Below are 14,725 nucleotides of genomic sequence, written 5' to 3'. Positions count from 1 at the left end.
AGCTAGTACCTGGATTGGGCGGATTGCCTTATGAGGAAGGATTGGACAGGCTAGGCCTGTATCCGCTGTAGTTCAGAAGAGTAAGGGGCGACCTGATTAAAACATACAAGAAGCTGAGGGGCCTTGAGAGGGTGGATGTGGAGAGGATGTTTCCTCTTGTGGGAGAATCTTGTATTTGGGGCCACTGTTTAAGACAGAGGTGAGGGGAAATTCTTTTCTCTCAGAGAGTCGTGAAACTTTGGAATTCTCTTCCTCAACAGGCGATGGAAGCAGAATCGTTGAATATTTTTAATTATTGAGAAGTAAGTGGGTGAAAGGTTATCGAGGGTAGGGGGTAATGTGGAAATGAGGTTACGATCAGATCAGCCGGGAGCTTATTGAGTGGCGAAGTGGGCTTGAAAGGCTGAGAGGCCGACTCCTGTTACTAATTCATATGTTCATGTGTTTTTGTTAGTAACATGAAGAGGTTTTCACCCTCAAAGGTATTCAGAAGGCAAGAGAGAGAGGGAGAGGCTGGGGGAACGTTTCCCGTCTCCAGAAAAACCTGAACAAAAACAAAAATACCTGGAAAAACACAGCAGGTCTGACAGCATCTGCGGAGAGGGACACAGTTAATGTTTCGAGTCCGAATGACCCGTCAACAGAACTTCTCTGTTGAAGGGTCATTCGGACTTGAAACGTTAACTGTGTCCCTCTCCGCAGATGCTGCCAGAACTGCTGAGTTTTTCCGGTATTTTTGTTTTAGTTTTGGATATCCAGCGTCCGCAGTTTTTTGCTTTTATCCAGAAAAACCTGCTCCGGCTGCAGTCAATGGGGGTCGATATCAAGGAGGAACTCCAAGAGGTGAAGAGCCAGCAAGCCTCGCTCTTTGCCTCGGAGGCCTCTCAAGATGATCTTCCGGTCCAGAGTCCGCTCCGTGGAGCAGGATGAGACGTGCTCACGTTTCTTCTTCCAAAAGGTACACAGAGAGAGCTCTGTGATCAGCAGCCTGAAGGGAGAAGACAGCTCAGTAAAGTCATCGCAGTCCGACATTTTGAGGATCAGCAAATCCTTTTATGTCGGATTGTATGATGTGATGCCCACAGACAGTACGGAGTCCCAGTCCTTCCTGTCCACCATTACAAAGGGCTTTGATAACAGTACATGGGAGAGTCTGGACAAACATGGTGGATGTGCTCTCCAAAATGGGATTTGGGGAGGGAATCCGCAACACGCCTGGAGTCTCACCCCCTCTGCATGTTGCCCTCGAGGTGGCTGTGGTGGGGACAAGATCGTTGTTCACATCCTTGTGGATTGTGCCTTTGCAAAGAAGGTCTGGAGAGAGATTTTTTTTGCAAAAATATACTTTATTCATAAAATATCTTCAATCACATTCCAAACCATTTCAAAAACACCATTACAAGGGTACAATCCAGGTTAAACTTTTACAAAATGTATCACCAGGTGCATCAGTACAAACAATATTACAATCATTTACAGCCTTTCATTTTGAGCTGTACAGCCCGAGGGGCTCTAAACAGTTCCCAGTCTCTCGGTGCGCTGTAGCACAAAAGGTCTTAGACAGCGACCCTTCCCCATTGTGCCTTTGCGGCGGCTGCCCCAAGCTTTAGTGCGTCCCTCAGCACGTAGTCCTGGACTTTGGAATGTGCCAGTCTGCAACACTCAGTCGGGGACAACTCTTTGCGCTGGAAGACCAACAAGTTTCGGGCAGACCAAAGCGCCTCTTTCACCGAGTTGATGATCCTCCAGCTGCAGTTGATGTTCCTCTCGGTGTGTGTCCCTGGGAACAGCCAGTAGAGCACAGAGTCCTGTGTCACAGAACTGATCGGGATGAACCTCGACAGCAACCACTGCATCTCTCTCCAGACCTTCTTTGCAAAGGCACAATCCACAAGGAGGTGAACAACGGTCTCGTGCCCAACACAGCCACCTCGAGGGCAACATGCAGAGGGGGTGAGACTCCTGGCGTGTAGGAAGGATCTGACCGGGAGGGCGTTTCTCACCACCAGCCAAGCTACGTCTTGGTGCTTGTTGGAAAGTTCTGGCGATGAGGCATTTTGCCAAATGACTTTCACAGTCTGCTGGGGAACCATCCGACAGGATTCTCCCTTTCTTTTTCCCGCAGGGCCTCTAAGACGATATGTGCCGACCACTGCCTGATGGACTTGTGGTCAAAGGTGTTTCTCTGCATACATTTTTCCACCAGGGACGGGTGGTACGGCACGGTCCAACTACTTGGAGCGTTCCGCGGCAGCGTGGCCAGACCCATCCTTCGCAACACTGAGGACAAGTAGAACCTCAACACATAGTTACACTTGGTGTTTGCGTACCAAGGGTCTACGCACAGCGTGATGCAGCCGCACACAGTTTGAGGGCATGTTGGGAACGTATTCTCCCCCTTTATCCAGAGGCTTGTACATCGCGTTCCTGCGGACACGATCCATTTTCGACCTCCAGATAAAGCTAAAGATGGCTCGGGTGATCGCCATCGCGCAAGAGTCTGGAATGGGCCAGACGTGCGCCACGTACAGGAACAGCGAGAGTGCCTCACACCTGATGACCAGGTTCTTACCCGCAAATGAGAGGGAGCGTCGCTCCCACATGCCCACTTTTCTTTCCACTATTGATACTCGCTCTTTCAAGTTTCTAACACATGCCTCGGTCCCTCTGAACCATATCCCCAGCACCTTCAGGCCGACAGCCCTGACGGTGAAGGGGACAAAGGATCGGTCAGCCCAGTTCCCAAAGAACATGGCCTCGCTCTTCCCACGATTTACTTTGGCTCCCGAGGCCAGATCGAACAGGTCGCAGACCTGGATCAGTCTGCGCACCGACAGCGGATCCGAGCAGAAGACAGCGACATCGTCCATGTACAGGGAGGCGTTGACCTGAGTGCCTCCACTGCCTGGGATTGTCACTCCTCATATGCCCGGATCCTTCCTGATGGACACAGCAAAGGGTTCTATGCAACTCACAAACAGGACAGGGGAGAGAGGGAAGCCCTGCCTGACTCCAGATTTAATCGGAAAGCTATCTGATTCCCAGCCATTGATTGAGACTGCGCTGTTAGTGTACAGCAGTTGGATCCAATTGGGTTTTGAAACATGTACATGTTGGAAAGTAAAGAAAGCTTCGCTGTCCTTCACCGTCACCCGAACGGTGTTACGTACCCCATGATATGGGGCTCGACTGGTTATAGCCATTGCTTCACGACTACACTTGATCTTTGCCAAAAGGCCGAGAAGCGATTCCATTTGCCTTCCTTGTTACCTGCTGTACCTGCATACTAGCTTACAGCGATTCATGCGCGAGGACACCCAGATCCCTCTGTGCTGAAGCATTTCTGAAGTTTCTCTCCATTTAAATAATAAGTCACCTTTTTATTCTTCTGACCAAAATGGATAACCTCACACTTATCCACGTTAAACTCCATCTGCCAAATTTTGCCCCATTCACCTAACCTGTCCAAATCCATTTGTAAATTTCTTATTTCTTCATTGCAACTTACTTTCCCACCTATTTTGGTGTCATCTGCAAAGTTAGCTATAGTACCTTCTACCCCTGAATCCAAGTAAATAGTTGGGGCCAAAGGACCGAGCCCTGTGGCACCCCACTAGTTACAGCTTGCCATCCACAAAAGACCCATTAATCCTGACTCTCTGCTTTCTGTTGGTTAGCCAATCCTCTAGCCAAGCTAATATATTACCCTTAGCTGCGTGTGATCTTATCTTGTGTATTAATCTTTTGTGCGGCACCTTATCAAATGCCTTCTGGAAGTCCAGACATACTACATCTACAGGATCCCCATTATCCACTTTGCTTGTCACATCTTCAAAGAACTCCAGCAAATTAGTCAAACACGATTTACTCTTCATAAAGCCATGCCGACTCTGAGGGATTGCAATTTGACTTGCATTGTAGGAAGGTAGTGAAGGCATTGGAGAGAGTGCAGAAGAGGTTTACGAGTTTGGTTCCAGGGGCGAGGAAGTTGAGTTATGAAGTAAGATTGGGGAAGCTGGGAATGTATTCCTTGGGGAAAAGAAGTCCGAGAGGAGACTTGATAGAGGTATTGAAAATCATGAGGGGTCTGGAGAGAGTAGATAGGGAGAAACTGTTTGCACCGGGGCAAGGATCGAGAAGGAGAGGGCACAGGTTTAAAGTAACTGGCAAAAGAAGCAAAAGTGACAGGAGCAGCGAGTGGCCAGGGTCTGGAATGCACCGCCTGATAGCGCGGCGGAGGCAGGTTCAATTGAAGAGGGAATGAGATGATTATTTGAAAAGAAAGCATGTGCCGGGTTACGTGGAGAAGGCAGGAGAAAGGCACGAGGTGAAATGTTCATTGGGAGAACTGGTGCAGGCACGACGGGGGGAATGGGCTCCTTGTGCAATGTAAGGATTGTGTGAATGTGGATGTAGAGGTTTCGGAGTAGCTGTGTAAAGTGTGTGAGGTTTGAGGTGTGAGTTTTGATTGTTGCTGTATCAGCAGCAGCGGCAGCGGCAGCAGAGAGCTGGTTTAAAATGTTGTGAGGCGAAAGGTGCAGCTGAGAGAGTGTTTGAGAGGTGTATTTGCAAGTGAAAGATGTTTTTATATGAGTGAGGTAGAGTGTTTGTGAGATGAGAGTGCTGTCTGTGAGTGTTGGGTGAGCGTGCATGTTTTTTGTGTGTAGCTGCTGCGGGTGAGTGAGTGAGTGAGAGAGAGAGAGAGAGAAAGAAAGAAAGTTGGATTTTGGAACATGTACATGTTGAGAAGTAAAGAAAGCAGATGTTTGTAAGAAAACTATTTTTAGCATTGAAAATCCCCTGGAAAGGGGAGGGTGCACCGTTCCCAGAGATACTGCAATACCGGGTCGATGCGTGGAGTGGACGGAGCAAGCCCCTATTCCATCTCCCTGCTCCAAAAATCAATTTAATATATGGTCCCCAGATAAAGGACGTATCAGATATTAAACTGATAAGAACAGATTTTTTTTTTTTTTGTAAAAATATACTTTATTCATAAAATATCTTCAATCACATTCAAAACCATTTCAAAAACAACATTACAAGGGTACAATCCAGGTTAAACTTTTACAAAATGTATCACCAGGTGCATCAGTACAAACAATATTACAATCATTTACAGCCTTTCATTTTGATCTGTACAGCCCGAGGGGCTCTAAACAGTTCCCAGTCTCTCGGTGCGCTGTGGTAGAACGGTCTTAGACAGCGACCCTTCCCCATTGCGCCTTTGCGGCAGCTGCCCCAAGCTTTAGTGCGTCCCTCAGCACGTAGTCCTGGACTTTGGATTGTGCCAGTCCGCAACAATCGGTCGGGGACAACTCTTTGTGCTGGAAGACCAACAAGTTTCGGGCAGACCAAAGCGCCTCTTTCACCGAGTTGATGATCCTCCAGCTGCAGTTGATGTTTGTCTCGGTGTGTGTCCCTGGGAACAGCCCGTAGAGCACAGAGTCCTGTGTCACAGAACTGCTCGGGATGAACCTCGACAGCAACCACTGCATCTCTCTCCAGACTTTCTTTGCAAAGGCACAATCCACAAGGAGGTGGACAACGGTCTCTTCCCCACCACAGCCACCTCGAGGGCAACGTGCAGAGGGGGTGAGCTTCCTGGCGTGTAGGAAGGATCTGACGGGGAGGGCCTTTCTCACCACCAGCCAAGCTACGTCTTGGTGCTTGTTGGAAAGTTCTGGCGATGAGGCATTCTGCCAAATGACTTTGACAGTCTGCTCGGGGAACCATCCCACAGGGTCCACCCTCTCCTTATCCCTCAGGGCCTCTAGGACGTTACGTGCTGACCACTGCCTGATGGACTTGTGGTCAAAGGTGTTTTTCTGCATCAATTTTTCCACCAGGGACAGGTGGTACGGCACGGTCCAACTACTTGGAGCGTTCCGCGGCAGCGTGGCCAGACCCATCCTTCGCAACACCGGGGACAGGTAGAACCTCAGCACGTAGTGACACTTGGTGTTTGCGTACTGAGGGTCTACGCACCGCTTGATGCAGCCACACACAAAGGTGGCCATCAGTATGAGGGCGATGTTGGGCACGTTTTTTCCCCCTTTATCTAGAGGCTTGTACATCGCGTCCCTGCGGACACGATCCATTTTCGACCTCCAGATAAAGCGGAAGATGGCTCGAGTGATCGCCGTCGCGCAGGAGTCTGGAATGGGCCAGACCTGCGCCACGTACAGCAACAGCGAGAGTACCTCACACCTGATGACCAGGTTCTTTCCCGCAATGGAGAGGGAGCGTCGCTCCCACATGCCCAGTTTCCTTTTCACCATAGCCGCTCGCTCCTTCCAGTTTCTAACGCATGCCCCGGTCCCTCCGAACCATATCCCCAGCACCTTCAGGCCGTCAGCCCTGACAGTGAAGGGGACAAAGGATCGGTCAGCCCAGTTCCCAAAGAACATGGCCTCGCTCTTCCCACGATTTACCTTGGCTCCCGAGGCCAGTTCGAACTGGTCGCAGATGTGCATCAGTCTGCGCACCGACAGCGGATCCGAGCAGAAGACGGCGACGTCGTCCATGTACAGGGAGGCTTTTACCTGAGTGCCTCCACTGCCTGGGATCGTCACTCCTCTTATGCCCGGATCCTTCCTGATGGACTCGGCAAAGGGTTCTATGCAACACACGAAAAGGACAGGCGAGAGAGGACAGCCCTGCCTGACTCCAGATTTCATCGGAAAGCTATCTGTTTCCCACCCATTGATTGAGACTGCGCTACTGATGTTAGTGTAGAGCAGTTGGATCCAATTTCGAATTCCCTCCCCAAACCCCATTTTGGAGAGCACATCCCCCATGTAGGTGTGCGATATTCTGTCAAAGGCCTTCTCCTGATCCAAGCTGATGAGGCAGGTATCCACACCCTTGTCCTGTACATAGGCAATCGTATCCCTGAGCAGCGCCAGGCTGTCAGAGATCTTCCTGCCTGGCACAGAGCAGGTCTGGTCAGGGTGAATCACCAATTCCAGAGCGGATTTGACCCGATTGGCGATGACCTTGGACTGAATCTTATAGTCCATATTCAACAGTGAAATGGGTCGCCAATTTCTAATTTCCTCCCTTCCCCCCTTGTGCTTGTAGATGAGGGTGATGATGCCTTTCCTCATGGATTCTGACATGCTGCCGGCCAGGAGCATACTCTCGTACACTCCTAGCAGGTCTGGGCCGATCAAGTCCCACAGAGCCGAATACAACTCCGCCGGCAAGCCGTCGCTTCCGGGAGTTTTACTCTTCTCCAAGGACTCAAGGGCCTTAGTCAGTTCATCAGGAGTTAGCGGTTTGTCCAGGCTCTCCCGCGTACTGTGGTCTAAGACCTCCGTGGTAGAGGACAGGAAGGACTGGGAGGCCGTGCTGTCCGTGGGCTTCACGTCATACAATCCGGCATAAAAGGATTTGCTGATCCTCAGAATGTCGGACCGTGATGACTTTACTGAGCCGTCTTCTTCCTTCAGGCTGCTGATCACAGAGCTCTCTCTGTGTACCTTTTGGAAGAAGAAACGTGAGCACGTCTCATCCTGCTCCACGGAGCGGACTCTGGAACGGAAGATGATCTTGGAGGCCTCCGAGGCAAAGAGCGAGGCTTGCTGGCTCTTCACCTCTTGGAGTTCCTCCTTGACACTGACCCCCATCGACTGCAGCCGGAGCAGATTCTGCATCTTTTTCTGGAGTCGGGACATTTCCCTCTGTTCCTTTCTAGCTTTCTGGGTGTCTTTGAGGATGAAAAACCTCTTGATGTTTCCCTTGATCGCTTCCCACCAGTGTGTCAGGGACTCAAAGAGGGGTTTCACAGTTCTCCAACCTTTGTAATCCCTCTTGAGTTCCTTAATGTTCTCTGGGGTCAGCAGTTGCACATTTAGCTTCCATGCCCCACTGCCCACCCTCAGGTCTTCCTCTAAGTGGCACTCAGCCAGTAGGAGGCAGTGGTCAGAGAAGAACACTGGCTTAACGTTGGTGGATCTGACTGCGAGTGCTCGGGACACAAACAGGAAGTCTATCCTGGAACGGATGGACCCCTCTGGCCGCGACCAGGTGTATCTACGCTGCGCTCCGTCTGCAGTGTTGCTGAAGACGTCGTGCAGCTTGGCATCCTTAACTGTTTCCATCAGGGATCTGGACGTAGCGTCCAATCTGCTTCCGGCCCTGCCGGATCGTCCAGCCGCATCGATGATGCAGTTGAAGTCACCGCCCAGAATGACCGGCCTGGAGGTCGCCAGCAGCAGTGGGAGCTGCTGAAAAACCTCCAGCCGCTCAGCCCCTTGTGCCGGGCCGTACACGTTAATTAACCGGAGTGGAGCGTTCTTGTACATTGCGTCTGCTACCAGGAGGCGCCCGCCCACCACCTCCTTAACCTCGGAGACGGTGAAGTTGCCTCCCCGCAGCAGAATACCCAGACCGGAGGAACGAGAGTCGTTTCCTCCCGACCAGATCGATGGCCCGTGGGACCACCATCGTGACCGTTGCCTGTAGGAGCTGAGGTGCGGTATCGCACACTCCTGCAGAAACAACAGGTCAGCTTTGACCTTGGCTAGGTAGTCCAAGGTCGCAGCACATCGTGTAGTAGATTTAATGCTACGCACATTTATGGATACAATCTTTACACCCATTTTAAAGCATTTAGTCTCTTACCAAACCCATTGTCTCTGAGAGTCCCAGACCTTTGGTCTGCTCCTGCATACCCATGGTGTTCATAAATTGCCTCACTTTGGATGGGCTGAGGAAACTGTCCTGAACCTCCCCATTGGAGATGTTCTGCTCAGGTGGCATCTGGGGATTCGTGTAGAGGACGGGATTTGAAATGTCCTCTGTTGGAGAAGCTTCCCCAATCCTCTCCCCCTCTTTGGCGTCGCTGCTCCCGTCTTCCCGGAGCTGGGGTGCGCTGAGCGCTTCACTGCTCCCAGATTGCTGGGGCTGGGGTGAGCTGGCCTCTTCGGGTTGTAGGCAAAGTCGGGGTGCGCTGGTCTCCTCATTGTCTCCAATGTTCTGGAGCTCGGGTGTCTCGTCTTCCAAATCCCTAGAGCTTTTGCGCTTCTTCTGTAGGTGCCGCCCCGGCACATCTTCGTCCGAAGAGCAGCTGCCCTTTTCATCCGTGTCGGATGGGAGACGCCTCTTGCCTCTTGTCTGGGAAGTGGCTTGGTCCCTTCTTAGCCCCTTCTTCCTTTTGGCTCTCTTCACCAGCTGCCACTCCCCCTACTGATTTTCCGCTGCTGCCTCCTCCTCCATTGATTCGCTCTCCTGAGGAGTGGGAGGTTCAGGGGCAGTGCTGTTGATTGGCTATCTGCTGCCTCAATCTTTTCCTCCACCTTGTCTCTCCCTGTGTCCTCCTTTGTCCCGTTGTTCTCACTGGGGGCCATGTTGCTTGGAGTGTTGCAAGTGTCTTTGGTAGTAGTGACACGAAGCATTTCTTCTGCTTCCCCCTCATTGGCTTTGGCTGCCCGTGCATAAGTGAGACAGCGTTTGGGGCAGGTCCTGTAGAGTTGACCTGCCTCGCCACACAGGTTACAGTACTTAGTCTGTTTGCAGTCCTTTGTCCGGTGCCCTTCCTGTTTGCAGTTCTTGCAGAGGGCGGCGCTGCAGTTGGCCGCCACATGACCAGACTTGCCGCATGAGCGACAAAGTTTGGGTTGCCCAGCGTAGACAAGGAAGCCACGGCTTGGAAGATGGCTCCCTTACCGTCGGTCTTGACCGTGACCTTAACCTGGCGTTTGCATGTCCAAATCCCGAAGGCGTCTCTAACCTCGGTGCAGCTCCCAACCTTGTCGACGTACCTGGCGAGGAAGGTGAGCATGTCGGCGACAGGGACGTAGGGGATGTAGAGATGCACCGTCACCACACGGTCCCGTTGCAACGGCAGAGCAAAGAGCGGCTCCACCGTCAGGATCTTCATCTCCGGCTGGTCTCTCTTCTCCTCGAACACCTTCAGGAACTTGACTCAAGCTGCCCCTCGCTTGAAAGTCACGTCGAAATATCCAGCGCTGGGGAAGTCTCGCAGGGAGTAGATCTCCTCCGCTTCAAATCCACACGCCTTCAACAGGATCCGCTTGATGATGAAGGCCCGAACCATGGGTGCTCTTCCTTCGCTGTCCTTCACCGTCACCCGAACGGTGTTACGTACCCCATCATATGGGGCTCGGCTGGTTATAACCATCGCTTAACGACCTTGTCCTGGGAGAACGGCTTTTTTTGGAAAAATTTACTTTATTCGTAAAATATCTGGAAGAACATTCCAAACCATTTCAAAATCACCATCAGAAAAGTACAATCAGATTCAACTTTTACACATGGATCACAAGGTGCATCGATACAATCAATGAATATTACAATCATTTGCAGACATACATTTTGCGCTGTACAGCCCGAGGGGCTCTAAACAGTTCCCAGTCTCTCGCTGCACTGTGGCAGAAAGGTCTTAGACAGCGACCCTTCTCCATTGCGCCTTTGCGGCGGCTGCCCCAAGCTTTAGTGCGTCCCTCATCACGTAGTCCTGGACTTTGGAATGTGCCAGTCTGCAACACTCGGTCGGGGACAACTCTTTGCACTGGAAGACCAACCAGTTTCGGGCAGGCCAAAGAGCGTCTTTCACCGAGTTGATGATCCTCCAGCTGCAATTGATGTTTGTCTCGGTGTGTGTCCCTGGGAACAGCCCGTAGAGCACAGAGTCCTGTGTCACAGAACTGCTCGGGACGAACCTCGACAGAAACCACTGCATCTCTCTCCGGACTTTCTTTGCAAAGGCACAATCTACAAGGAGGTGAACAACGGTCTCGTCCCTACCACAGCCACCTCGAGGGCAACGTGCCGAGGGGGAGAGACTCCTGGCGTGTAGGAAGGATCTGACGGGGAGGGCCTTTCTCACCACCAGCCAAGCTACGTTTTGGTGCTTGTTGGAAAGTTCTGGCGATGAGGCATTCTGCCAAATGGCTTTGACAGTCTGCTGGGGGAACCATCCCACAGGATCCACCCTCTCCTTTTCCCGCAGGGCCTCTAAGACGTTACGTGCCGACCACTGCCTGGTGGACTTGTGGTCAAAGGTGTTTTTCTGCATCAATTTTTCCACCAGGGACAGGTGGTACGGCACGGTCCAACTACTTGGAGCGTTCCGCGGCAGCGTGGCCAGACCCATCCTTCGCAACACCGGGGACAGGTAGAACCTCAGCACGTAGTGACACTTGATGTTTGCGTACTGAGGGTCTACGCACCGCTTGATGCAGCCACACACAAAGGTGGCCATCAGTATGAGGGCGATGTTGGGCATGTTTTTCCCCCCTTTATCTAGAGGCTTGTACATCGCGTCCCTGCGGACACGATCCATTTTCGACCTCCAGATAAAGCGGAAGATGGCTCGAGTGATCACCATCGCGCAGGAGTCTGGAATGGGCCAGACCTGCGCCACGTACAGCAACAGCGAGAGTGCCTCACACCTGATGACCAGGTTCTTACCCGCAAAGGAGAGGGAGCATCGCTCCCACATGCCCACTTTTCTTTCCACCATAGACACTCGCTCCTTCCAGTTTCTAACACATGTCCCGGTCCCTCCGAACCCTATCCCCAGCACCTTCAGGCCATCAGCCCTGACGGTGAAGGGGACAAAGGATCGGTCAGCCCAGTTCCCGAAGAACATGGCCTTGTCTGAACATATCAACGGACAGGCCTCCTGGGGAGCAGATTGAAAGACCTCCCAACATGCCAGGGGTGGAGTCTGCAAACTGCTCGTTCAGGGTATACCTGTCTAGGAACCCAATCCGAAGACCGCCTCCAGAGTGCGGAGCTAGTCCCCACTCTGGCTTAATGTGTGTGTGTTCCCTCTGTCTCAATCTGCTTTATAACTTTTTGACTTGTTTGTATTTGAATGTTGCTGAGTTGCAACTGAGAGTGAATCATTGGCTCTTGTGCTATTTTGTTTGAAAATGATCTTTGCTTTCTGTTTTAATGAAATTAATTTTCTCCCCCACCCCTCAAGGAATTTTTATTTTGAAACTTGCAATCTGAAGATCCAGATCGGGACAAGGACTCTTCCTCTTCAGGAGCTTCCTCCAGAGGGGACGGACTGAGACCTTCTCCAAGGCTGCGCCCCATGGGCCCACGTGAGTTTGTGTCGGTTTCTTACCCTGAGATTTCATTTCCTCTCCGGGACCCTGGTTTTCGGTGGCTCCGGTTAACCAGTTCCTGTTGGACTGCGGGCCTGGAGTTTCAAAAAGATAATCCTGGGGTTAAAGTAGCCCGGCCTTGCAATCTAAAACTTACATGTTAGCCTCTGGTGCGTGAGGAACAGGAGCCCCACAAGAGGAAATGAAAAGTCCTAATGTGAAGCTGCCTAAAATCTTGTTATAATTCAGGGATAATGCGTGTATTTTGGGCTGTGCGATCATTCTGACGGTTAAACGGGATTGCCGGTGGTCATTTTACTGAGGGTTTAGATTTCTATCTGCCTTTCTCCAGTTTTCTTTCTGTTTATTTCTTCGCTTTGCGCTATTTAAGTCTTCAAGGAATAATCACAGGTGAATTGATGGACCCACAGCAGGGGAAGTGAGCTGCAGAAGGGGCAGGGAAAGACTTTACACATGGGGAGAGGGGGCAGGAGTTTCAGAAGGTAGGAGTGACAGAGGGGGCTGATCAAGGGGGAGGGAGGCAGCTGTTCGTTTCGGAGGGGGGTAATTAGAATGAACATGGGGACAGGGTGCTTGTTCATGTTTGAAGTAGTGAGGGGTCGCTGCTACATGTTTTAAATGGTGAATGCATATGAGTTAATAGCTGACTGATATGAGTTTGTATTTACACAAAAGTCCAGAGAGGTAGGGGGTGGAGGGCGGTGCTGGGAGTCGGGGGACTGTTGTGATGGTGGGTTGGGTGTTACATGGGGGTTTGAGAGAGATTTTTGAGTGGGCAAATGCGGGGTTAAAAATGGCGCGAGTAATTTGGTGGCGACAAAACAAATGGTCGGGCGAAAATGACGTGGAGATGGAATAATTGCCGGCTGATAATGACAGGGAGGAAAAGGAAGGGGGTTGGATAATATTTGCGAGGCGGAAAGAAAAAATGAATAACCAACCAGTGTGGTATAGATTTTGAAGAGCACACACCGGGGGTTTTTATATGAAAGGAAGTAGAAGACAAAATGAAAGATATGATGTGAAGTCTATTTTTTGAATCGTGAATCAGGGGAGAGCGCGAACGCAGTCCCCCACTACCACAAATTTTGCAGTCGAGTATCCCGCATTTGGGGACATCGCAGGCGTCAGCACACCCGAAGTGCAATGGGCTAGCCTCGTCCTGGGAGAACCTTTTTTTTTGCAAAAATATACTTTATTCATAAAATATCTTCAATCACATTCCAAACCATTTCAAAAACACCATTACAAGGGTACAATCCAGGTTAAACTTTTACAAAATGTATCACCAGGTGCATCAGTACAAACAATATTATAATCATTTACAGCCTTTCATTTTGAGCTGTACAGCCCGAGAGGCTCTAAACAGTTCCCAGTCTCTCGGTGCGCTGTGGCAGAAAGGTCTTAGACAGCGACCCTTCCCCATTGCGCCTTTGCGGCAGCTGCCTCAAGCTTTAGTGCGTCCCTCAGCATGTAGTCCTGGACTTTGGATTGTGCCAGTCCGCAACAATCGGTCGGGGACAACTCTTTGTGCTGGAAGACCAACAAGTTTCGGGCAGGCCAAAGCGCGTCTTTCACCGAGTTGATGATCCTCCAGCTGCAGTTGATGTTTGTCTCGGTGTGTGTCCCTGGGAACAGCCCGTAGAGCACAGAGTCCTGTGTCACAGAACTGCTCGGGATGAACCTCGACAGAAACCACTGCATCTCTCTCCAGACCTTCTTTGCAAAGACACAATCCACAAGGAGGTGAACAACGGTCTCTTCCCCACCACAGCCACCTCGAGGGCAACGTGCAGAGGGGATGAGACTCCTGGCGTGTAGGAAGGATCTGACGGGGAGGGCCTTTCTCACCACCAGCCAAGCCACGTCTTGGTGCTTGTTGGAAAGTTCTGGCGATGAGGCATTCTGCCAAATGACTTTGACAGTCTGCTGGGGGAACCATCCCACAGGGTCCACCCTCTCCTTTTTCCTCAGGGCCTCTAGGACGTTACGTGCTGACCACTGCCTGATGGACTCGTGGTCAAAGGTGTTTTTCTGCATAAATTTTTCCACCAGGGACAGGTGGTACGGCACGGTCCAACTACTCGGAGCGTTCCGCGGCAGCGTGGCCAGACCCATCCGTCGCAACACCGGGGACAGGTAGAACCTCAGCACGTAGTGACACTTGGTGTTTGCGTACTGAGGGTCTACGCACCGCTTGATGCAGCCACACACAAAGGTGGCCATCAGTATGAGGGCGACGTTGGGCACGTTTTTTCCCCCTTTATCTAGAGGCTTGTACATCGCGTCCCTGCGGACACGATCCATTTTCGACCTCCAGATAAAGCGGAAGATGGCTCGAGTGATCGCCATCGCGCAGGAGTCTGGAATGGGCCAGACCTGCGCCACGTACAGCAACAGCGAGAGTGCCTCGCACCTGATGACCAGGTTCTTACCCGCAAAGGAGAGGGAGCGTCGCTCCCACATGCCCAGTTTCCTTTTCACCATAGCCACTCGCTCCTTCCAGTTTCTAACGCATGCCCCGGTCCCTCCGAACCATATCCCCAGCACCTTCAGGCCGTCAGCCCTGACAGTGAAGGGGACAAAGGATCGGTCAGCCCAGTTCCCAAAGAACATGG

At 51.5% G+C, this 14,725-nt stretch overlaps 2 pseudogenes; both read right to left on the bottom strand.

Moving 5' to 3' along the window:
- Positions 1 to 4,809: 4,809 nt before the first annotated feature.
- Positions 4,810 to 4,986, bottom strand: LOC144669062 (U2 spliceosomal RNA; annotated as a pseudogene).
- An 8,169-nt stretch (positions 4,987 to 13,155) lies between these two features.
- Positions 13,156 to 13,299, bottom strand: LOC144669139 (U1 spliceosomal RNA; annotated as a pseudogene).
- Positions 13,300 to 14,725: the final 1,426 nt, after the last annotated feature.

The sequence above is a fragment of the Cetorhinus maximus genome, chromosome 28 (genome assembly GCF_964194155.1).
Source record: "Cetorhinus maximus chromosome 28, sCetMax3.hap1.1, whole genome shotgun sequence".
NCBI lineage: Eukaryota > Metazoa > Chordata > Chondrichthyes > Lamniformes > Cetorhinidae > Cetorhinus > Cetorhinus maximus.
Note: the sequence above shows the minus strand (reverse complement) of the source record. Positions and strands in the feature narration are given on the sequence as shown.